Source organism: Anabrus simplex, chromosome 11 (assembly GCF_040414725.1).
Source record: "Anabrus simplex isolate iqAnaSimp1 chromosome 11, ASM4041472v1, whole genome shotgun sequence".
NCBI classification, from domain to species: domain Eukaryota; kingdom Metazoa; phylum Arthropoda; class Insecta; order Orthoptera; family Tettigoniidae; genus Anabrus; species Anabrus simplex.
Window position 1 is genome coordinate 46,085,499 of NC_090275.1, and position 24,222 is coordinate 46,109,720.

Genomic DNA, 24,222 nt, shown 5'->3' on the forward strand with positions numbered 1-24,222 from the left:
AGAGAACGTTTAGAAAAAAAAAAAAGATAGTCTGTATGACTTAATATAATTTTTATCTATAGCTATTTTCTCAGCATGTGCAGTTGGTCAAAACAAATCCAGAAAACAGTCTAAAATTTTACACACAAAAAAGCACTGATCCACAAACATTGATCCAAATTAGAGCCACTTGCAGGCTTTCACAAATTTTCCTAAGGCAAATGAAGAAATTAAAAAGCTCTGATGCCTGGGTTATTTACCAAATAAGTTTCAAAGTCTTGAATATGTTAAGTGAATATTGCACAACCTAACAACTGCTCAAAACAGCAAATTAAATATGGCAAAAAGAACATAGGAGCCAGCAAGCTAATATCACTTCTACGTGGAGTCCAGACCACAGAAACCAGACTTCTCATTTCAAAAATCCCACATACATAGGCCGAATTGAAATTGTGTTCATATTGGTGAGAAACCAGTGGCGATGTCATGTGGCTATCACACCTTACAAAAATTAGTTGGAAATGGGACTGAAACATAAAGGCCAGACAGGCCTACTGTCCCAGCATTTGCCTAGTGCTGATGAGGTAGTGGAGAGTAAAACTCCTAAAATGGCCGAAAATGGGATTTGTAACAGGTTTTGTTATGACAGAAGAGAGGTATTTAGTTTCCGTTTTAAAAATGATAATGATCGGGCGAGTTGGCCGTGCGGTTAGAGGCGCGCAGCTGTGAGCTTGCATCCGGGAGATAATGGGTTCGAATCCCACTGTCGGCAGCCCTGAATATGGTTTTCCGTGGTTTCCCATTTTCACACCAGGCAAATGCCGGGGCTGTACCTTAATTAAGGCAACGGCCGCTTCCTTCCAAATCCTAGGCCTTTCCTATCCCATCGTCGCCATACGACCTATCTGTGTCGGTGCGACATAAAGCCAATAGCAAAAAAAAAAAAAAAAAAAAAAAAAAAAAAAAAAAAAGGGGGTTATGAAGAAATACGTGGATATCCGCGAAGTTAGGGTCTTGGCGGACACAAAGTGAATGGCAGTGCGGATAATTTTGCTGATAATTTCTAAATAATGAAGTTTAATAATTTTCACTGAGGTATACTCTTAATTTTGCTTGTGGTTAGGTGACTCTTGACATTGGTATGAGAGAATGGTGGTGTATACAGAACCTTGAGACCATAAAGCCGTAAATCGGAACGTAGCCTAACTGGCTCCTGCCCGAAATTAATGGAAGGAAGGAACAAAGGTCAATACGGGGGTAGTTGTCGCAAGAGAAAATCCCTCATAAACCTGTGATTGTGGAAGGGGGGGGGGGGATCTGGTGCCTATTGTATTACGTTAACAGATCTATCCGTTTCAATACCTTGGGTGTAATATATTGCAGTTAAATATCGGTATCCACAATATATGCGGGTGCGGACGATATATTTTTTTATATCCGCGCAGGGCTAGTGGGCTCAGCAGACTGAGATGCAATAGCAAACTTCTGGCTCAGTGAGGAAGGCAACGGTAAACTACATCACTCCTCATTTTCCTAGTACACCTCTTCAGTGACACCTAGGGCACTTATGATGGCTGATGGCAGAGCTGTTAAAGTCCAAACCAGTCTCCGGGCTGAGCACTCAACATACAACATACTTGAACAGAAAGGATATCACATACCCTCCCTCAAAAATTAAATGAAAATCAGATCATGATAATCTCGAAATAATAAGACAGGATCTTTGAAAGGAACACATAATATGATAAATACAGCAGTAGGTCAGCATGGAAAGAGGAAGAAATGGAAAAAAACAAACAAACACATTTTCCTACCTGTACTGACCCTTTGGTATCCTATATTCCTTTTGCATTTATCCTACATTTTTGGTCTTTAACCACCTGTATTCACATCTTTGTCACTTCATTTTTCCTTTTTTCTTTTTTCATTTTTCTTCCCACATCAAGACCAAAGATCTGTTGAGATGGCAGTCCCGCCCTAACGAACTTGGGAAGCAAAAAACGTGCTCATTGGGAGCCAAGAAGAAGAAATGGATATAGAAGAACTGGGATTAGTGGGGGAGAAAGCCAATATATTTGTTTTTATCAGGATTTCTCTTTACCTACAACTTCCCACATCAAGACTGAATGTCCGTCAAGATAGTCATCTCGATGAGTGTTGATGCCTGCCCTCCTGATGAGAATTTAGAAGAACAGAACCTATCTATTCAAAGATGGGAGAGTATGAAGATGTGGATATCGTCCTTGCCCTTTTGTATTTCCATGTCTGTCCTTGTCTTCATCCTATCATAATGTGCTCCTTTTCATGTTCCATTTAATTCTTTACTAAGGATGATTTGATTTACCCATGATTTTTGTTTCCATTACTTGAAATAAGAGATAAGCATGACCTGCTTTTGATATCACCACTTTAATTCTCATACCGTAAGTAACCCTAGCAATAACTGTATGAAAATGACGAATGTACATTAACCAGAGCAGGAAAAAAAAAGTACAGACACTACAATAAAGAACTCGGAGCCCTTTGTAGTTTTCCACTCGTCTGGACAAATAATATACTCATCAACAGGAATTCCTCCAGTTAGGTTATCTATTGCATACTCTTTGGTAACAATTTACTTCAAAATTAAACAAAGTTTAGCACGGGGAAAAATAAAACTCAAATTCATCAGTAATTCATCTATTGATGATCATGCAACATGGCAATCTGGACACTTACCTGTCCCTGGAATGAATACAGTGAAGTATGGAACTAATGGTGTAGGCCTATTGTATATTTAATTAAATCCCAGACTCGATGAAAGCTTGTCAGAATTTCAATAAATTCAAAAGAAATATTAAGGAACATATATGTACAAAATTGAATTTTCTTGAATTTAGTCTGTTTAAATGAACTAGTTATCAGGTTTCATTAGGAGCTAGGCCCTATATGGGTCTGTTTATATAAACTTTTAAACAACAATTTGTATCCTTGAAAAATGTTGTTTTCTACATTTAAATTATTATATACATCTTCAGCTCTCTATTATAATAAGAAATAAGGTCTAATTGATTAAGTGATTCCACCTTTACAACACAACACAATACAATCTTTTTTTTTTTCCTTTTTTAACAGCAGACAACAGTCCCATACAGAGCCATACACGAGCCGGCCGGACAAGGGAGAGAGACAAAGAGGGTGGAGAAATTTTCCAAATAATATATGGTTCGCAAGAATTGTCTGGCCACATAATACAATTCAACTGAGTTATTCCACCTACAAAGAAGCCTTGTTTGAACAGATATTCACGTATTCAAGGCTTCCAACATGAGATCACATCGACGTTTTTCAAGTTTGAACACTGATTTTAGCACGCTATGACCGTCTTTTCAATTCATTTTGTACATTAAAACTCAATGGGAATTTTACTATCCAAATAATTGGTTTTAAGTATTACATGAACTGAGTTTTTTTAAATCCGTTTTTAAATGTGACAGATTGAGTCACCTTGATTCTTCAATATTTTAATATATGTCATTGTTCTTAGTATTAAGATTATTATGTGTTTTTACCATAATAACTTAGGGTGAAGATGTCTCGCAATAGAAGAGACGAAACATGTCCCTTTTCTTAAAATAAATAGAAGGAGAATATTGTATTGTATTGTACTGTAAAGGTGGAGTCACTCAATCAATTAGACCTTATTTCTTATTGAGGCCAACAATACGTATTTACTATGAAACTTATTTCTTCTGCATTATATATAATTCAATTTTTCTTTAATATTATTGTAACTGTAACTCTTTAATGTACTGTCCCATTATGAGCATTAGCTCATGAGATCTTCGGAACAATAACATTTAAAAAATGTGAAGTACCTCGGAGAGTGGATATCGGAGGACCTAAGTGAAATGATGGCTCTTGAACAAAGGAAAATCAAATTAAACAAAGCCTACCATGTCTGCAGAAAACTGTATGCCTAAAAACATTTATCAAATAATGTAAAACTGAGACACTATATTGCAGCAGTCAGTCCATCAGTCCTCTACGCAGTGGAATGCCTATCCCTAACTAAGAAGACCCAACTGAGAGCCCTGGAAGTGCAAGAACGGAAATTCCTGAGAAGAATAATAGGGCGAAGAACCCTACCAGATGGAAGGCGATGGTACAAATCCAACAATGAGCTCTACCAGCAACAAGAAAACCTCATAGATGCCATCAGAAGAAAACGACTGACTTTCTATGGACACCTATACAGAATGGATCCTAATAGATTATCCCACAAGATCTTCAAGGTTGCTAACAAAGGCAGTGCTACTGGATTTTCCTGGACCAAACAAGTGGACAAAGATCTTGCAGAGCTTAATATTAATCAAGCCGCTATTACTGACAGGAATGCATACCATTTAATGGTCAAAACTAAACCTTTCCTAACATCCCTTACATCAGCTAGCCGCAAAGAGCCGAGAAGTGGTCAGAGGAGCGCAGGAAAGAATTCAGCGATAAAACGAAGGAATACTGGGCCAACAGGAAGACTCAAGAGGCCACTAAGAATACAATCCAGTACACTAAAAGGGGCAGACGACGACAAAAACACAGCTAGAACACAAGCCCCGTGGTCCACAGATGGCCTAAATGCAAAGAAAAATAATTAAATAAAAGTAATCAAATTACTTGTAGCAATTATATTCATAGTAATTTTTACTTGTAATTGTTACTTTTTACAAAATGTAATTTCTACTTGTAATTTACTTCTTGAAATAAAATTGTAATTGTTACAATCTAGCAATAGTTACTTTCTAATAATTGATATAAATTGCACGGAAGCAGAAATGGGGAAAAATAAATGATTGTAAGGCAAAAAAAAAAAACCTTTTGTATTTCAGTGCTATATGAAAAAAAAAAAAAAAAATATCAGTTATTTCCTTAAGACTAGCATCCTGTAAAGCAGTTTAAATTTTACTGATTAAGTTTTACTTGTTGAGATTTTAATTTGTAATTGTAACTGAATAAAATATTTCTCAGATAACTAATCAAGCCCTGTAGGCTAATACTGTATACATTTGTTAGAGTATTCTGCATCCTTTCAGCCAGATAATTTTTTTTAAGTGATAAAAGGAAAACATTTTGACAAACATTGCACAGTAGTAAAGATAAACAGATAAGACAGATATTGAACAAGTCTAGATAGCACGAGCACAAGGAAGATGCCATGACATACAAAGCTTATGGCAAACAGTTAGAGTAAATGTAAACTCCAATACCTGTGAAGGGTAGCACAATAATTTACAAGTTGCTTTACATCGTACCGACACAGATAGGTCTTATGGCGACAATAGGATAAGAAACGGCTAGGAGTGGAAAGGAGGCAGGCATGGCCTTAATTAAGGTACAGGCCTAGTATTTGTCTGGTGTGAAAATGGGAAACCACAGGAAACCATCTTCAGGGCTACTGACAGTGGAGCTCAAGGCCACCATCTCCCGAATGCAAGCTCATAGTAGCTGCACATGCCTTAACTTGCTTGGTAAGGGTAGCACAAGACAGAATGGTACAGATGGCTGTAGTCAATAAATTATAGACTAATGCCTAAATGAAGCTTGATCAATTGACAATTACAAAAACTAGCCTAAATGGGGCTTGTGCAACAAATTGTTACCTTGTGTAAGACTCAATGTGCTTATGGACATGTTAATTGGTTTCAATTTCCATGATAATAATTGTTATACTTGATATCATTCCTATTTTGGCATCTATGGCTGAGGATGACCTAATATGTAAAAGAGGTCGAAACTAATCCCTCAATGAATAAAGTATAGACACAACAGATTACCGTAAGTGTATTGAATAGGGGGACCTTTCTTACTTTTGATTATTATTTCCAATCATTCTGAATCAAAAGCAAAAACAACAGTCTATAAGGTAATATTTACTAAGACACTATTTCAATATTACAGAAAATATGAAAAAGTGTTCAACCCGATTGAACACCGTTCGTTGAACATTTATTTCAGTTGTTATATCTTAACTTTTTATTATGTTACAGTATTTAATCAACTAAAAAACTTTTTTACATTCTCACTGTTGACAAATCAAACTGAAAAGCATAGCTTTCAACTAATCAGAGGTCAATAACCGATCTAAATTTTGTTAACTATCAATCAATCATCACTGATTTGCATCGTTGCTCAAGTTGCAGATCCCCCATCAATTATTGTTTACCTAGTCTTTTCTTGAATTATTTCAAAGAACTTTGAAATGTACTGAACATTAACCTTGATAAATCAGCAAAAATCATATAACCTTATTTGCTTCTTCTGTTCATCAACAAAAAGGGAAGGAAAGGGTTTTCTTTTACTACCTCTCTGTTTGTACAAGTATCTTTTACCATGTATATTTAGTGAAATGAACTACTTATTACCTAACATAACAAAAATATACAGCCAAAACAATTTTAAAATTATTCAGTATTAAATTATATTTATTTTAATGAACATGTTTAAATGCTTTGTGTAAATAGATTTGTACCTACTGTTTACAGACTGAACTATAATAATATTAACTTTAAGAAAGCTATGGCACTATATGTATCTACAACTACTGATTATTAACAAAAAACTGAAACTATTATAGTTTTTAAAATGCTGTTGTTGACATGGCATTCTCAGTGTAATTAAATTGTTGTTTCTTACTGGGAACTTAATTTTGTTGTTGTTATTATAATTTTAACATTAAAAATGATTCATCTAATAAAATTAAGTTCATATAAGTAATTTAATTCTTTATTTTATGAATGGATTGTTTCATTTTATCAGCAAATAAACCTCTTCAGGAACGCAGAGCAAAAGTATTTTTAGCAATATAATTTTAAAATGAGCCCACAACTGACAGCTACTGTCATTATGAAACCGAAGTCAAATTTGGATTTTTTTTTTTTTTTTTTTTTTTATAACAGCACTATTAACTAGCGCTCTTTCTTGTTTGAGATAATGTCAACCAAATGCACTTCCACGATTTATTGAAAAATGTGGATGGAGACGAGTTCTAAAATAATACTTCCATATTTTAATGAATTTCCAGCATGTAAAAAATGTATATATTTATTTTATAGTGCCACGCTTGGTATTAGCCAAATGAGGAGTTTTGCACAATCAACTCGAAAACATTATGTTGTAAACAAACCTGTCAAAACAGGAATCAAGGACGTTCAGCTGGCTAAAAGGTGATGTGTGCCTATTTACTCTTATATTAACTAATTACAATAAATTATAATGTATGCATACATCGATAAAAGTGTAAAATTCGCTAAACGACAGTTAAACCATTAAAGCGTTCCATTCGAAAAACGAACAGCTGGCCTGGCCTATAACCTAAAATAAATCAATCTGTCTTCTCTAAAAGAATGATTTAATTCTCCTCTCAACCACCTGTAGGCCTAGACATATTACTAAACAAAATCAGGCACACTACACGACACGCCCACTATATACACTACATCGTAACACTTTCGACATTTCAATTATTTTCATCACTAATAAGGATGTTATGATAGGGGTCAGGCAATCTCTATTTACCTTGATCTAGATGTCATGTTGAAGAAACAGGTCAACGACACTCGACAAAGTTTCATTCATGAAAAACTCACTGGTAAGTGTTCATGCTCTTGTTTATATAAACAACGAAAGAAGCCGCAGAATAACCAACGCACACACAACTTGTTCAAGGGCGACACTAACACCCGCACGACTGCCCTGGACAGACTAACATCACCTAACATCTGGGAGCTGCGTTGCGCTGCGCTTCTCTACGGCAGCCGACATTTGTATTGCAGCAGGCTGACCACAGCACGCAGAAAATTCCCTAAAATTCGCGTTTAAGCTTACATTTGCCGATTCTGTTATACCAATCCGATGTTTACTTTAGTTATTTACAATCTTGTAGTTTGACGTGACTGATGCAATAGGCAATAGACGAACCATAGGACTGTGACTTTTCATGTAAAAAATTCCCATTTGCATTGGCCGGGATTCGAACCGTGGCCAAAATAGTGAGAAGTGCGTGTTGATGCCACTCGGTTATTACGACCCTTTTTATTATTATTATTATTATTGGCTTAACCTCCCGCTAACTGTTATTACGGTTTTCGGAGACGTCGAGGTGCCGGAATTTAGTCCCACGGGAGTTCTTTTACGTGCCAGTAAATCTACCGACACGAGGTTGACGTCTTTGAGCACCTTCAAATACCACTGGAGTCAGGATTGAACCTGTAACATTGGAGTCAAAAGGCCAGCGCCTCAACATTTTGATTTACCCCGGTAACATTCATTTCACGACCTAATATATGATGACTACTTTGGAGGCCTTCAGAGACGTCGAGGTGCCGGAATTTTGTCCCACAAAAGTTCTTGTTATCTGCCAGTAAATGTACCCACACGAGGTTGACATATTTGAGGACCTTCAAATACCACGGTCTAAACCAGTATCGAACCCACCTATTTAGCCTCAGAAGGCCAGTGTTCTGCTGTATAAGCCATTCAGTAAATTGTCATAATTATTTCCTACCCTTGAGGTTTATTGGTATTAATAACTTAAGTGTGCTTTGCAAAAAGTATTCATTATTTGGCAAATCATTTTAATCTCATATCTTTAGTTTTCTAATTGAGAAGTAGAAGAAGAAAAAGACTAGTGACATTTACTACAGTTAAGAATAACATTTCAAAACCAGTCTGAGTGAATATCATTCCATTAAAATTGGAATATAGTATTAACTTTTTCTGAAATTCAAATAAATTGCATAAGGTACCGAGATACTCATTTTACAATTATGATTGCATTAGTTGCACCTGGTGGGCTATAAATGTGGGGTGCTGTCAGTGACTTAGATTTAAATATTTAAATATATTATAAGTAAGTACATTAACAAACTCTTACCAGTACTTTGTCATTTGTTCTAGAATATTTGAATAATAATAATAATAATAATAATAATAATAATAATAATAATAATAATAATAATAATAATAATTTTTACATCCCACTAACTATGCCAACAGAGAGTATAAAATTCCATATGTTGGGTTTTATCACACATGCTTTCTATTACCTGCTGGTTGAACTCAGGAATTTCATCAATTTTTTTCTTCAATAGACAACGTTGCAAGAGTTTTTGAACACCCTTGGGTTTCAAACATAACAAAAAACAAACAAACAAACTCCATGGCACTACAGCCCTTGAAGGGCCTTGGCCTACCAAGCGACCGCTGCTCAGCCCGAAGGCCTGCAGATTACGAGGTGTCATGTGGTCAGCACGACAAATCCTCTCGGTCGTTATTCTTGGCTTTCTAGACGGGGACACCATCAGATAGCTCCTCAATTCTAATCACGTAGGCTGAATGGACCTCAAGCCAGTCCTCAGATCCAGGTAAAAATTCCTGACCTGACTGGGAATCGAACCCGGGGCCTCCGGGTAAGAGGCAGGCATGCTACCCCTACACCACGGGGCTGGCTTCAAACATAACAGGTAGTATAAAATCCAATGCACAGTTTTTTTTTTGCTATTGGCTTACCGTCGCACCGACACAGATAGGTCTTATGGCGACGATGGGACAGGAAAGGGCTACGACTGGGAAGGAATCGGCCGTGACCTTAATTAAGGTACAGCCCCAGCATTTGCCCGGTGTGAAAATGGCAAACCACGGAAAACACCTTCAGGGCTGCCGACAGAGGGGTTCGAACCACCTATCTCCCGAATACTGGATACTGGCCGTACATAAGCGACTGCAGCTATCGAGCTCGGTCCAATACACAGTAAGATTACTTAAGGTGGAAATCCATAGAAACACTAATACACTACATTAGTCTGCCTTTGTTTGATGAAAGATGTATATTTTTAAGATGAAGCCTTGATGACCTTGTAGGAACACTTACCCTAAATTTGTTTTTGAACACAGAATACATCTGTAATACATCAAATGTCATTTACATAAACTGAATGAGTAGGTATCGGTAGCTAAAAGCAGTTTAGTGCTTCACAAGTACGCAAAAGGCAGACACTGTTTTGTGTACAATGTAGGTGATAAAAAAGGCAAAAGAAGGGAACTTTCAACAGAAAAACATGCTGCAATAGTTAACTTAAACACACCAAATCATAAGTATGCATGCAATAGCAAAGCAAGAACATAATGTTCTTGGGAAGAGTACAGATGAACAATCAAAAGTTCAGAAATATAGAAGTTGGATGTTTCCACCTAATCAATACTGTGTACTGGAATTTATTTATTTTATTTTAACTTTAGCCTACATAGGACTACTTAGTCAGGTTTTTGGAGGTTTTTCTCCTTTTTGTCAGCTCAATACTGTTTCATCCTTTCTGAACGTAATTTTCTTTCTGCTTCTGGAATCACTCTTCCTATTCTCTGCTCGTTGATTTTTGTCTGTAGTCTGTGTACTGGTATAATGATAAATATGTATATTTATGTTCTAAAAATATTGCAAGTTATAAATCTCATTCCGTATTGATGGTTATCACTTTACAAATGAAAATATTTATAAAATCCTCCTTATCAATACAAGTCTAAAAATATATCACAGGACTAGTTTCTTTTTTCTGATTATATTAGACATGTTTGCAAAATTAATAACTGGTTCGATAGAAGGCAATTCGGTTTTAGGAAAGGTTATTCCACTGAAGCTCAACTTGTAGGATTCCAGCAAGATATAGCAGATATTTTGGATTCTGGAGGTCAAATGGACTGTATCGCGATTGACCTGTCTAAAGCATTTGATAGGGTGGATCATGGGAGAATACTGGTAAAAACAAGTGCAATTGGACTAGACAAGAGAGTGACTGAATGGGTTGCTAAATTTCTAGAAAATAGATCTCAGAGAATTAGAGTAGGCAAAGCTTTATCTGACCCTGTAATATTAAGAGGGGAATTCCTCAAGGCAGTATTATTGGACCTTTATGTTTTCTTATATATATAGATGATATGAGTAAAGGAGAGGAATCGGAGGTAAGGCTTTTTGCAGATGATGATATTCTCTATAGAGTAATAAATAAGTTACAAGATTGTGAGCAACTGCAAAATGACCTCGATAATGTTGTGAGATGGACAGCAGGCAATGGTATGTTGATAAACGGGGTTAAAAGTCTGGTTGTGAGTTTCACAAATAGGAAAAGTTCTCCGAGTTTTAGTTACTGCGTTGATGGGGTGAAGGTTCCTTTTGGGGATCATTGTAAGTATTTGGTTGTTAATATGAGGAAATATCTTCATTGGGGTAATCACACAATTGGGATTGTAAACAAAGGATACAGATCTCTGCACGTGGTTATAAGGGTGTTTAGGGGTTGTAATGAGGACCTAAAGGAGAGGGCTTATAAGTCTCTGGTAAGACCCCAACTAGAGTATGGTTCCAGTGTATGGGGCCCTTACCAGGATTACCTGATTCAAGAACTGGAAAAAATCCAAAGAAAAGCAGCTCGATTTGTTCTGGGCGATTTCCGACAAAAGAGTAGCGTTACAAAAATGTTGCAAAGTTTGGGCTGGGAAGAACTGGGAGAAAGGAGACGAGCTGCTCGACTGAGTGGTATGTTACGAGCTGTCAGCGGAGAAATGGTGTGGAATGACATTAGTAGACGAATAAGTTGGAACAGTGTCTTTAAAAGTAGGAAAGATCACAATATGAAGATGAAGTTGGAATATAAGAGGACAAATTGGGGCAAATATTCATTTATAGGAAGGGGAATTAGGGAGTGGAATAACTTACCAAGGGAGATGTTCAATACATTTCCAATGTCATTGAAATCATTTAAGAAAGGGCTGGGAAAACAACAGATAGGGAATCTGCCACCTGGGCGGCTGCCCTAAATGCAGATCAGTATTGATTACATTGTATTGTTTTGATGTATATAGATCATCTTCAGCTGATACATCATATTATAAATAACTAAAAGAGTAATTCACTGCTGTTAAAATGTTAAATAGTAAATTCACATTCTAATCCTTCTGTTATTCTAAATGAATGTCATAGTAAAATAGGTCACTAAAACTGTTTGCACCATTCAAGCAAATGTGAAACACAATGATTCTATGTTAGGTATAGTTGTGGAGGCCCACTTGCTAGTTGCTGTTGCTTTTTGAGTAGTTCCATTGAAGTGCTCAGTTGGGTCCCTCGAGCTCCATGCTTGAACCCCATTGAACACGCATGGGTAAGGTGGAAACGCCATACAAAGAAACACTAGCCTCACCCTCCGCAGTGTTTGCATGATGCTTTGTTGGGCATTATGTTGGACACATAGGAGTAATTCGCCATCGACAAGGAATACTTTCAACCAATATGCTTTTTCTTTAGATCCGTCTTGTCATACTTAGCAAGTACACAAGAACCTCGTTTATCCAGCCCTCGTTAATCCGGATCTGTGGTTTATCTGGATCAAAAATAATAAAAAATTTATTTTTACTTGTGCAGTATTTCCTTTACGGTGTAGTCTCTTCTTGAATGTCTTTTCGGCCAAGGATAGTTAAGGACAGGAATTCGAAGTAATTTGGCCATGGTCTATGAAAGGTACCATCCCGGTGTTCGCCTGGAATTGAGAATGGAAAACAGTGGAAAACCATTCCCAGAACTGCCGAGGTGTAATTTGAACCAACGCTCTTCTGAATGCAACGCACTATTAATTCACTGATGGTGAATTCGAAAATGAAACTGGCGCACCATCAGAAGAAACAATGACTCATGAAGTTGTTAGTAAAATATCTTTGTGATCATGCTGTGCACAAACGCTACACAAATGTAAAACAAAAAAACTCACACATTATTTTAGTGCATGAAACAGAGTCGTAAATGTAAGAAAAGTGTTCTTATACTTTTTTGTACGATTGAAAAAAGTATTACTGTACAAGTTATGTTATTAGATTATATAACATATACTGTATTTTTTTCTTAGTTTTTCTCGATTATCCGGATTTTCGATAACCCGGATCAGTTCCGGTCTCACTTAATCCAGATAAACAAGGTTCTTGTGTACAATGTTTATTTATTGTACATGTGTACATGTTTTGAGGATGTAAATTCTCTTCTTCAGCCCGTAATTTAAAATCACTTAGCATTTCTGAACCTATTAAAATAATATAATTCCTATCTACTTAAAATTATTTATAAACTATGACCTTGGAATTCCAAATATGATTTAACATCCATAATGTGTCTAAAATCTTCCAATTAAAATTGCAAATTTGAAAATCACATGTGAATTATTGCACTCTTGGTCAGTATTTGCATGTGTATATGACATGTTAAAACTGCGTTCTCCTTCAGCTTTACAACTACATCACTTGTCTCTTGATGCATTTCCAAGTCCCTGTCCATGAAGTGTTGAAAGGAGAAATAATGTGCCCTTACTTTGTTTACATTTCTAGTAGTGAACTGATGATAGTGAAATGATTAAGCCTGTCAGGGATAATGTAGATCCCTTCTTATGTTCAAATGCAGCGGCCCTGGAGAGACATGTGGTGAACTATACAGTGTCAACTAAGGAGACAGGCCAGTATGGTCAGAATTATAGAAGGAATACTTTAGGAAGCTTGCTGTGTCAATACCACGCCCAGCTCCGACAAGTTGTTCAAGTCGATGCATACTGGACGAGGTATTAAGTAATTTCTAACACAGTCCTTTTCAGGACTAACATAATTAAAAGCTCAATGCTAGATAAAAATACACATATGTTTGTTTAATGCAACACTCTAAATGTTGAAAAGAATAATTTATAGAGTAGGATTTGAACCTTGGTTCTCACCTTGACAGGCAGGTAAATGGCAACATGGTTGAATGGCACTCGCACTCGCATGCTTAATATTGTAAGACTATTCTCCACAGTGCATGGTACGTACCATATTTACACCTCTATAACTGTCCTTTGAGGGGCCAGCGATAATAAACTATACACTCAGTGTAAGCATTCAGAGTGGAAATGCCAATACTGTTAGTATGGTCCAGTTTCACAACAAAGTATCTAACGGAGCCCAGTAAAAATATCATTGCTGATACAACTATTTGAATCTGGATATCCTGACTGATAACCAAGGACCTTTTCCCTACACTAACGCTGACACACCATGAAGTGCTTCACATCGAGCTTCATTTACCATTATGGCAGTTTCTTGTTCATTTCATTATATTCTTTTATGTTATTCTGATATGCAGACAGTTGCATTTCTTCAGGAACGTGTCATTTTACAATAAGCGAGTTGCATCATATTTTGTTATAGCTGTATCACCTCACCTGAGAACGATGGTACCCGATAAATTTTCATATGTCAATTTTTGATTGTTCAACTGTATATGACGAGGTACAGTATATGTCTGCTCAGAGTAACAAGGATCATTAGCACAAGGAAAGGCCTAAGGCAACATAAAAAGTGATTGTAAATACTTGTAGTGACTAGCAAATATGAGCGCTTCACTACAGCGTCCATGCTGACATCAGGTATTAATCATTGAGGGATGAACATGTAAGTATTTCTACAGTAAAGAAACGACTTTAGGATACAAATCTTAAGAACATGAACAGTATTGCAGCTAATAAACCCCTAGTGAGGACAATCTATAAGAGGAAAATGCTAAATTGAGCCTAAAAACTTGAAAATTAAACCGTTCATTATCGTAAGTCGAGTAACTCATTGCTGAGTGTCTTGACCCTATTTGACTTCACACAATATTCTCCACTACAGCTCATGTGATAGTTTTAACATGGTCACAATGTCCACTTTGTGTTACACAGACACTTCATTTAGAAATTGAGAAATTTGACGGTGTTCAGCTTCTCTTAAAGCCTGCCGAAGACTCAGGCTGGTGGTGTGCTTGACTTCATCAATCCACCTATTCAATGTCCTTCCTCATGGTCTTCTACCTTCTGCAATGCACTTCTCCAAATTTTCATCATCCCTTCTTACTATATGCTAAAAGAACTGTATGATTCTCCTTGTGACACGAGAAGAGAGATGCTTGGGAGTATTCAGTTCTTGTATGATAAATGCATTGGTTCTTTTTTTTTCCATCCAAGTTATACAGAGGATCCTTCTTGAACACCACATCTGAAAGGCGTCAATCCAGCTCTTATCTCTTGCCTTGAGGGTCCAGGTCTTGGAACCATAGGAGAGGATGGAGAACACAAGTGATTCAACCAGTCTGTGTTATTTACGGTTGAATAGAAATTCAAGGTGTTTGGCACGAAATACTGCAAAGTTTGTTTAGCATGTAAAAGGAGAACGCATGGCACCTCAGTGCATGTCCACTACAGTCAAGACTGAAGGACATGTGGGGATGGTATGGGGTTGCTTTGACTGCAAAAAAGGCAAGTGATATTGTCAAAGTTGAGAAAATTATGAACAACGAACAGTATCATAATACTCTCCAATGCCACGCAAAACCAACTGCGATGTGTTTAATCGGCAAGGGTTTCATACTCCAGTATCATAGTGATCCTAAACATTCATCTTCACTATGCAAGAAGTATGTTGCACAATTAGAAACAAAGAATAAACTGTAAAAGTATGGTATGGGCCCCTCAAAGCCCCAAATGCAACCTGACTGAAGTTCTTTGGGATCATTTGTCAAGAGGAGACCCTTGACTAATGTCTGGCCTCGCGGTGTAGGGGGAAACGTGTCCGCCTGTCACCCAGCGGCCCAGGGTTCGATTCCCGGCCAGGTCAGGGTTTTTTAATTGTAATTATTAATATCCCTGGACTGGGGACAGGGTGTTTGTGACATCCTTAATCTTCCTTTCCTCACACATAGGGTTGCCAGATGTATGGTTTTGCCCGGAACAATACGTTTTTCTCTCATTTTGGTCCGTGTATGGTGCACCATTTAAACCGTATGCCCAATGTTCCGTTTTTTCAATATCATGGTTTTGACAATAGTACAGTATCAAAAAAGTGTGCGGTTATGATAAAAATATTCTGTACAATGACCTGACCAATGATCAGCCATCATGATACTGTATAGGCTTTTGGGCTTATGCCGTGTCAAGAAAATAAGGTGAAATTCTTAACCTTTCTCAGAAAACTGTGCTCTGCGTCCTCAGAAGAAATCTCGACTGACCACGAGAAAGGCTTCTTAAACAATGACACTTTGAAATTTGGACATTATAATAGAAGTGGAAATGGTACGTTCATTCGCCACCAGATGGCCGCCAGGACGCGGCACAACGCTAGCGTTCAAAGCGGAATCTGACCGAACCATCACAATCAGACTAAGTGGTTCACATAATGTGTTTGCGTAACATATGACATAGACAGGTGTATGACATAGACACAAGCCTGGAATGAAACATCTGGCAACGAGGAACGTACGAATTTGGAAAACACAGAGACTAAATAACAATAGTGAAGGGACGGGGAATGGAACTACCTACGTAAATTCTTAATGGCTGGCAACCAGGTATTACTTAATTGATAGCCGTTGTCCCTGTTGAAATTGTTAGGGTTTCTACGTATTTCCAGAGCTTCCCGTATATTTGTACGTTTCTTGTCGCCTCCCCATGTCATATGTTACGCAAACACGTTATGTGAACTGCTTAGTCTAATTGTGATGGTTCGGTGAGCTTCCGCTTCGAACGCTAGCGTTGTATCACACCCTCGGGGCCATCTGGTGGCGAATGAACCTACCATTTCCACTTCTATTATAACATCCGAATTTCAAAGTGTCATTGTTTAAGAAGCCTTTCTTGTGGTCAGTCGAGATTTCTTCTGAGGATGCAGAGCACAGTTTTCTGCGAAACGTTAAGAATTTCACCTTATTTTCTTGACACGGCGTGAGCCCAAAAGCCTATACAGTATCATGTCTATAAGTATGGGCCGTGAAAGCATTAATGGCAACATCAGCCATCATAGTTGAGAACAGCGCCTCTGGCAGTGTTCTAGCGGCACTAGCGGGCATGTAGTCTCCTTCATTTTTTATATCAGTGGTTTAATTGGCCCAGAAAAACTAAAGAACATTTTGATGGTACTTAAGTTTGTCTTAAGTATATTTCCATCAAATGCATATACTGAAAGAGTATTTTCAGTAATGGCAATAAAATGCAGAGATGACAGAAACAGATGTTCAGTAGATATAATAAAAAATGAACTTCTTGTGTGCTTCAACTATGATGACAATTGTAAGGAATTTCTCAAGAAAGTTTTGTTGAACAAGAAACTGTTAGACATTGCTTCTTCAAATGACAAGTACTTGTGAAATGTTCATTTCAATGTAATGACTAATGCATTATTAGTTTGTAATAGATTAAGTACCTACATAATTCATGCTGACGCTGTTATATTATTACTGGTATTTACTTGTTAATATAACCCTGGTCTTTTCTCTTAATCATGGCTATGGTGGCTTAATTTAGCGCTATATGGCAAGGAAATGGAAGTGTTCCTTATTTGCCATCCGGAAATCTGGCAACCCTACTCACACACAACATTCCACACTACCGCCATTCCAATTACACGCAGGTTCATACAATATGGTGCCAGTAGGCGCAAAAGATCCACATGGGACAAAACACTGAACAAATAGCATTTTAAAATTTTTAAAATTAAAAAAAAAAAAAAAAAAAAGCAAATTCACCATAAAGCCATTTGCAGAAGGAATGGAGGAACATATCTAAAGAAACTTCGGCACACTTGATAGAAAGGATGACTAGTGTGTGCATAGTAGTGATCAAAGCAAGGTGAAATCAAAATTTAGAAAGTATTCCTTAGTTCCATTAAATAACTATTTATGAGTACTGTAAATACTAAATCCTTAGAATGAGAGGTGACTAAAAAACTTTTGATTGGTAGTCTAGTTTGTCTTCCCCGATGTGGTTTCTCAAATTTCTATATTAGCTTTGAAGTTTAGAAGCAACTTTCACTTTGTGAAGTCAACATTCTATCAGGTTTCAACCCAGATGGATGCTAACCTGGCTCCACTTCCCTGCTAATGATTTGTTGGTATTGATCTCTTTCCTAATTGAGCTCTTCTATCTTTCTTATGGATGAGCTTCCATCTTTCCAGTTTCATGTTGATAGAGATCTTAGCTTGTATTAGTCTGTGGTCACTGCCTGTGTCAAATTGGCTTGGGTTAAACATATCTTTCCATGTAGTGAGCACATAATTAAAATTATTTCTAATTCTACTGTCAGGGCTTCTCCACATCCATTTTCTCTGGGGTTTATTTTTGAAAAAATTATTAATGTGCTAGAGGTTTTCACTTCAGAGGTAATCGAGCATCTTTCGTCATTTATATTTCTCTCGCATAGACCAAGTTTTCCAATGTTCTAGGGTCAGCATCTTTATCACGTCGTATCTTGGTGCTAAAATCCCCATCACCACTAAATTGGTATTCTTGGAGTGTATAGCTGCTGTGAGATCTTCATAAAACTGTTCTGCATCCTTTGGTTTGGAACTACTCGTAAATGCATATGATTGAATTACCTGCATGCTATATCTTCTGTTCAGTTTGATCATGGCATAAATGACTTGGTCCAAGATATCTTGAGTTTCAGATTCTGGAACAGCGGGTATCCAGAGCACAAAATTGTCATTGCTTCTCGCACAGACTAGTGTGAGATTCTAAGTTCTCAGCTCTACTTGCCTGGTGTAATAATGTATGAGAATACAATGCTTTCAGAGTAAGTTTAGCAGAACTCAGCAATTAAAACGCTATGCTTGCTGAATGGAATGACAAGTAATATCTCAGCCACATCTAACATCAGGTACAGAAGCTGTTTGTAGCCGCTCCTCTGGAGTACAGATGGTACCTGAAGATACATCTTCCTCCTATCTACTGTTCTTTTTCTAACCTTCAAGTTGATCACTATCTTCTGTAAATTTCAGAGGCATTTCTTCCAAAGTGGATCCTCAATCCCTCCTGGGTTAACTCTCCCACCCGAAGCTATTGGTATCCCCATTGTATCAGAATAGCTCCTGCTGCCTGACACTTGGCGTTGAATTGCTGGCCGAACAGTCTACTCTAATAGCATAGCAGAAATTTTCCTGGCCAGACAAAGAGGATGGACTGAATGCCAGGTAGGAATACAGATCTGGAACAGGCGAATCATGTCAAGTATTTATGATGTGTATTCTCCTAAAGTAGCATTACACTTGAATAAAGATTACAAGTAATAAACTTCATTCCGATTCTACATTGACTTTGAATATCTAAGACGAAATTCTAAAAGAATTAAATTATATTAGGTCCATCTATTCAATATACAATATTTGTGCCATTTGTTAACTTTTAACAAATACAGTGGAGACAATACGCGACACTCCCGGATTTAGCCTTGTTAAAATGGGAGAAAATTCGCAAGTGGCGCTCCTAGTGGCGTGACCTGGAAATTTGCGCTAAATTCAAATATCAATGGAAATGCATATACGGAAATGGATACATAAAATACGTGTAGAAAGAAAGTGTTATTAAGATATTAACTTCAAATTTGGTAAAGAAATTCTGGATAAATGAATGAAGAATTATTTAACAGGTTATTATTTAAGGACTGACATTAGACATATAATCAAGATGTGAAATGGACTGCTGTGAAAGGGCTTGATCTTTCATTTATGCATTACTTTTCTAGCTTTAGCATTCCTGCCTGAACGTTTATGGCTAGATTTGTCTTGTTTCTCATTTAAAAACATTGCATCATCACATTAAGACACTTGTCAAAAAAAATATCGGCATATTCCTTACACACAAGATTCAATGAATTAACATTTAAGAGCTGGACAATTGTCCTCTTAACTTGAAGCCTATTGACAGAAGGAAAATCTATAAATTTAGCCTCAAAAACATACAAAATATCCCTATAAGCAATACTTGCCATTATGTTAGGGTAAAGCAAATTTGCATCATCATTTCCGCCGTCTTCGGATGGAGACGTTAAGGTTTCAGCAGACCCCTTGGTGCTAATCAACATGAGTAGGCTATGTGCTGGCACCAGGTTTCTCCCTCTCCCTCCCTACTATCACATACCACGTTATTCATTTCATTAACTCCTCTGATGAGGTTGACGTCAGGAAGGATATCCGGTCATAAAAACCTCCCACGACAGATTCATCTCACCTCATACCTGTCCCTGTAGAGAAACGGGACAAGGGTTGGACAAACAAACAAATAACTCATTGGGTTAGCTCTGAAAAGAGCCTTTTTTGTTACATCTCAGGATACACAAAATTTCTGCTTTTGACTCAGAAAATTTCTAGTTCATTGCCCAGGAGACACCTGAATGTAATGATATTATTTAGAAGTATATCCCACTGGAGTGTGCTCTCTTCACTTTTGTTCACAGCTGTTGGTGTATCCCAGATACAAGGTAGGACCAACAAACCTTATTGATAAGGTACAGTAGATAGCAATATAATATGTTTTCTTTAGATAAGCAACACTTTATGTTTACATACATGAGAGCCACATGATATAGGACTACTGTTCTTGTACAATCATACGCAAAATAAAATGATCTCTCTAATTACTATTCACTCTTCTCACCATGAACGCACACAGAAATTATTTATTTATTTATTTATTTATTTATTTATTTATTTAATTGTCTTTAATAGTGGCGAAGTTAGGACTCATGGTCCTCTCTTACACTTAACCACGTCATTGTACAGAAAAATCTTAGATAATATTAAATATTTTAAAAGAAACTAATTTGTATCATAAATTCAAAATAAGTACATCATAATTATACCAATATGAACATATCATTTGTCAAACTAGCGAGAAGCCTACAAGATGAGATAGTCGTCTCACTCATCAAGTACTCCGTTTCGATTCTTCGTCACCATTTATATGGAGTTCATGCCATTTAACATGGTTAATTGTAACCTATCATTTTTTAAACATTAATCTTTTTATCTTCCCTCAAAATTGTTATTGTGTATTATTCTGTGTCTTATGGCAAATCTAGGGTGTCCTGGATCAGACTAAATAAATAAATAATAAGTTTAAATTAATTTAAAGAAAAATTAACTAAATTATATATACATCCATACATCACCATTCACCCATCAAGATTCACACCGTGGCCTTATGCATCTAAGAGATACCTTCCGTAGGAAGAGACTTGAAAGACTATAGTGAGTTACTACTTTGTATGTTATTTGGAACAGAGTTCCATAATCTACTTCCCGTTGCAATAAATTAGCGATTATAGGCAGCTGACCTGCTAAAGGGAATGGCAAGTGTAGTAACAGAGCATGTATTATGCTGGTGAAAAGAGGAAAGGTATGTAAAGTTTGATGACAGGTACAGGGGAGTTCTCTCAGTTGGTGATCTGTACACTAACAGGGCTCCATGAAGATTTCTGAATGCTTCAAATTTCAGGAGCAAACGTTTCTTGTAATAAGGTGTGACATGAGTGTCGTAGCATAATGAAAATATAAATCTGATGCAGGAATTCATGGTGCTTTGTATTTTTCTAATTTGTTCTTTCGTTGCATCTATGAATACAGCATCACAATAGTAGAATAAAGGTAGAACTATTTTTATAAGCCTGACTTTCATATTTAACGGTAAAATGTTATGGTGGTATTTCAGAGGATGGAGTGAGGCACATACCCTGTTACAGATACATGTGACATGTTCATTCCAATTTAGGTTTTCAGTTATAACAACACCTAGATTATTTACCGAGCTTTCATATCCTGTCTGTATGTAAGTCAGCATTCATTCTATCAGTTGCTAGACGAATATCTCCCAAATTTGTGTGATAATATATTTGGAGGTCATCCGCATATATTTGATAATGACAATATTTCAGTTGAGATGCTATGTCGTTTGGGTATAAAATAAAAAGCAATGGTCCAAGTACAGAGCCTTGGGGTACTCCTGCGTATTTCATTGCCCATTGAGAAGTCTTATTCTTTATAAGGACTCGTTGTCTGCGGTTTGTGAGGTAAGAGCTAAAGAGTTGTAAAGCAGTCTGATTTAGGTGAAGGGATTTTAATTTGGCTAGCAATATGTCTAAGTTAACAGTGTCAAATGCACTGCTAAAATCAAGAAGAGTAAGTAATGTGACCTTCTGTTCACTCGTAAATGTGAGGGCCCATTGTCGGTGAGTATGTGGTCCACAAATTTTCTGAATCAGTAACAAAGTGAGATGAATTGTAATTTTCCGAGGAAGTTGGCCGTGCAGTTAGGGGCGCGCAGCTTTGAGCTTGCATCCGGAAGATAGTGAGTTCGAAACCTACTGTCGGCAGCCCTGAAGATGGTAGGCCTGCCTTAATTAACGCCACGGCCGCTTCCTTCGCACTCCTAGCCCTTTCCTATACCATTTTTGCCATAAGACCTATCTGTGTTGGTGCAATGTAAAGCAAAATTGTAAAAAATAAAAAAAAAAAATTAAAAAAAAGTACTTGAGAGATTTCCCACCTTTCGATACATTTATTATTGTTTTGTCTATTCTTTATATCAAGAACAAACACTTAATTACAATGATAATTCGAGTAGATGTTTCGTTCCTCTATACGGAACAATAATCTCTATATATAAAATAAGAGTTTTTTCTGTACATTGCTCAGAATTTAAAAATAATGGCATTTCTGTATCTCTTTAACTTTCCATCATTTCTGTCTGTCTGTCTGTATATATGTACACGCACCAAGAAGAAATGACTGAAGAGAACTGAATGAAAATCGGTATGTAAAGTCGGGGAAAAGGCACTACAATCTAGGCTATAAATGTTTTTCACGCTGAGTGAAGGAAAGGACTAAAATTCAATTCTCAAAAATCTATGTCATTAGTAGTCCTATCAATAAATACTACATAAATAAAATTATATAGAATTAAATTTCCGATCATGTATGTGTTATATATTTTTACCGTACCGGCTTGTTGCCAAGACCACATTAGTGGTGAGCCACGAGAAAACGGGTGAACAGAATTTAATGAAAATCGGTACGTGAAGTCGGGGAATAAGGAATTACAGTCTAAAATATAAATAGCTTTATTCGTGCCAGATGGAATGGTAGTTTAGGTGAAGGTGCCTAAAATAGAATTTTTAAATACTTGTGTTATTATCCAACTTAATACAATCTTATTCATGACGTACACTTCATCTAGAATTCTGTATACATTGTAGAATTCCGTAGCGAAGCATGGGTACACCAGATAGTAATAAATAATGTTATTGGCTTTGCGTCCCATTAATTACTTTTACAGTTTTCGGAGACGCCGAAGTGCTGGAATTTAGTTCCGCATAAGTTCTTTTACGGTACGTGCTAGTAAATCTGCCAAAACGAGGCTGACGTATTTATGTCTATACGGAACATATTCAGCTATAGATATAATTTATATCTAAGGAAAGCCAATAGACAAGTTATTTAAAAAACATGGAAACATTTTAAACAAGTAAGCGAATACATCACTGTTACAGAGTGTTACGCCCGGCTCTATGGCTAAACGGTTAGCGTGCTGGTCTTTGTTCAAGGGCTGCCGCGTTCGATTCCTGGCCGGGTCGGGGATTTCAACCTTCGTTGGTTAATTCCGATGGCTTGGGGGCTGGGTGGGTGTGCCGTCTTCAGCTCAGACGAGTAGGTCTCCTGTAAGGTGTCAAGTCGAAGACCTGCACCAGTCTTCACCGGAGGTCACACACCATTAATGTTGATAAACTGTTATGCTCTTCAACATTAGTCTGCAATCCTCTGTGAATTAACTAAAGGCCTCCATAATCCTCTATTTGCAACTAGTTCTGTGACCTCCTTTATTTTCATACCGCTTGATTTATGATTTATTTAATCCGGTTACCCTTCAGGGTTGGTTTTTCCCGCGGGACTCAGCGAGGGATCCCACCTCTACCGTTTCAAGGGCAGTATCCTGGAGCGTGAGACATTTGGTCTGGGATACAACTGGCAGGAGGACTAGTCATTTCCCCGGGTGGTCTCACCTGCTAAGCTGAGCGGGGGCCTTGTGGGGGATAGGAAGATTGAAAGGGATAGGCAAGGAAGCCGGCGTTGCCTTAAGTGAGATAATCCCGGCATTTGTCTGGAGAAGTGGGAAACTACGAAACACCACTTCGAGGATGGCTGAGGCGGATATCGAATCCCCTCTACTCATTTGATCGCCCGAGGCTGAGTGGATCCCGTTCCAGTCCTCGTAGTACTTTTCAAATTTCGTGGCAGAGCCGGGAATCGAACCGAGACCTCGGGGGTTGACAGTTAATCACACTAACCACTACAAAACAGAGGCGTACCCCATACCGCTTGATAAGTAAATACATTACTGAACTGCCAAA

At 37.3% G+C, this 24,222-nt stretch overlaps 1 protein-coding gene across 2 annotated transcripts in view; it reads right to left on the minus strand.

Moving 5' to 3' along the window:
* FucT6 (alpha-(1,6)-fucosyltransferase) overlaps window positions 1–24,222 on the minus strand; it is a 415,916-nt gene that overhangs the window by 391,443 nt on the left and 251 nt on the right. The window contains exon 1 of one of the 2 annotated variants that reach the window (XM_067155183.2): window positions 7,531–7,721. The exons of the other annotated variant lie outside the window; for it this stretch is intronic. The gene's annotated coding sequence lies outside the window, so the exon portion shown is untranslated. Of the gene's footprint in view, window positions 1–7,530; window positions 7,722–24,222 lie in introns of those variants that run through there. 2 annotated transcript variants of the gene reach the window in all.